The sequence below is a fragment of the Thermobia domestica genome, chromosome 3 (assembly GCF_964235325.1).
Source record: "Thermobia domestica chromosome 3, izTheDome1.hap1.1, whole genome shotgun sequence".
Classification (NCBI taxonomy): Eukaryota; Metazoa; Arthropoda; class Insecta; order Zygentoma; family Lepismatidae; genus Thermobia; species Thermobia domestica.
The window spans coordinates 34,691,415-34,693,903 of NC_137456.1; positions in this window are offsets into that span (position 1 = coordinate 34,691,415).

Consider the following 2,489-nt stretch of genomic DNA (forward strand, 5'->3'; position numbering starts at 1 on the left):
TAATACTATGTAGGAACTAGTGGAACAATTTTTCGTAAATCGAAAAATTGTCTGTCCTGTTACAGTGATGAAAATTTTCCGATTCATAAAAACATACTCCACTTACTCCTACATCGATGTTTAGTCGAGATGTGAGGTGGAAAATTTTCTTCTATATTTTTCCGGAAAATTTTCCGTTCTTTACAAATATCAGTGATTAAGTAACAATTGCTCAGTAATCATGAAATTGATTGAATTCATGTATAGAAATGTTAAAAAAAGTGAAAGATCATTTAAAGAATCTGCAAATTTTCATGGCTCAGCAGTAGCGTAGCTAGAATATTTTTCAGGGGGGGCCAACGAGGGGCTCAAGAAAATTTTGAGGGGGCCATCTCCAATGAATGAAAAACTTGATTCACCTAAATTTTATATATATATATATATATATATATATATAGAGAGAGAGAGAGAGAGAGAGAGAGAGAGAGAGGTGTGTTGAAGATGAATGTTTCAATCTTTGTTGCTCATGTTCATGATTGTTGTTCAAAACAGCGAAAATATAAGAATTTACTACCTCAAACAACTAGGGCACATTTATACAATTGATTTCCATTCTAATATAAGCAGTTAATTAATCACGGAGTTTAAAATATGTGTGGCTGATTGATTTAGGGAACAAAGTGCCTCGTTGAAATTTCCACTTATATCATGATGCTAGTTATTTTAGGAATTTGCTTATTACATACGAAGGCAGAGCTACCAAAACTTTAGCTGTACTTTCGAATCAAGCTGATATGCATACTCCTATGTTAGGTTTTCACAAACAGACTAGTGGAAACTCCATTAAAAGTAAACTGAACTTACTCTGTTTATTGTAATGATTTTCCTCACTGTCACAACAAAGAATAACATTAAATATAAGACTTCAAACACTTGTATAAACTATACACTTTTGTTACCTTTCTAAAACTTTTAATAAACAAGTAAAACAATTATTATTACGTGACAAAGCAAATTAATTTATATTGTGTTAAACGGTAGAACGGACAGTATTATTTCAGAAAATGTGGAAGATTATAAATTTCAAAAATAGCGCTTCGGCTATATTGTCTTGTTAAAATAGCTAATATCACTTGTGTGCTTAACAGCTGTAACACATAGAAGCATTGATCGATACCAGTTTGTAACAGTTTACATTACAAAAAAAAGCATGTAGTTTACTTAGGTAGTTAATAAAACTGCATATGAATACAAAAACAAAAGTACGATCAACCATGTGCATTTGAGTTTAGCGGTAGAACAATGACTTCAGATTCGGAAGATGATGTGATCGATCCTCGTGGGCAAATATTTCGACCTAATATTTTACAGAGATTCTTCCTTAGTTCACTAGAAAATGTTTATGGTCCAATTGACTCATTTCTCTCATTTCTATTCTCTGAGCCTCGGATGTTTCAAAGCCTTAAAATAAATTCAAATGTAGTTGAAGTAACTTAACGCTACTATCCTGTAGTCGATGCTAAATTAATATTGTTAGTTTTGAGATTGGATATTAATGCACAGCATTCACTAGTAGGCTTATATCCTGTTCAAAATTCACCTCACCACTGATTTACTGTTCAAAATAATTCCTACAATATAATTTTCTCAGAAATGGTTAAGAGTATTTTGACGAAGAACATACATAAATCTGCGATAAAATTTGGTATTCAAGACTGAATTCAGTGAATTTAGTCTTTATAGACCAGTTCCATAAATTCCTGATATCTCTCTGATTACTAAATATCAGATAACATAACGGGATGACACAACCTGGTCACGGGAGTAACTACCACTTTTACACAAAATAACATTACTGCCGCGACCAACTTGTATCATTTCGGCATCTTACCTGATGGTTAGTAATCAGGAGATTGTAACACTGGCTCTGTGATAAACTTCGGAATTTATCTATGAAGTAGCATTTTAGGGTTAAACTACAGTTGAATTTTTTAAAGGAAAATATTTCTGAACGGTTTGTTTACAAAGAATCACTGAATTTTATTACATTTCCCCAGGCTTTAGTTAATAGTATCGGTCCATCCAGCGCTGACTCCGTTTTCCTGGAGGCCGCTAGTATCGCTTGTTAACATTGTACCAGAAGGATTCTACAGAATTGCTAATGGCCAAGAGCATTAGGAAACTAGACGTACTAAAGACAAGACCAGAAGATAATCGAGCGGGGGAACCAGTATCGGTAGCAAATAGTAGTTATTCGTAGTATTCAGCATCTAATTTTTCCCAAACGATCGGGATGCGAACAACAGAGAGAAAAATTATTTCACGAGTAATAAAAAACTTCTGTTCTCTTCTTTTATTGTTAATTAAACAAGACGGCTCGATATTAAGATCCTTTGAAAATAATAATAATACCAAATTATTTAATGGATGCTATGCATTTGTTCAATGTCGCCATAATCAATGGGAATTAATTACTTGGTGTACAAATTATAATAAGTAATGTACGAAAA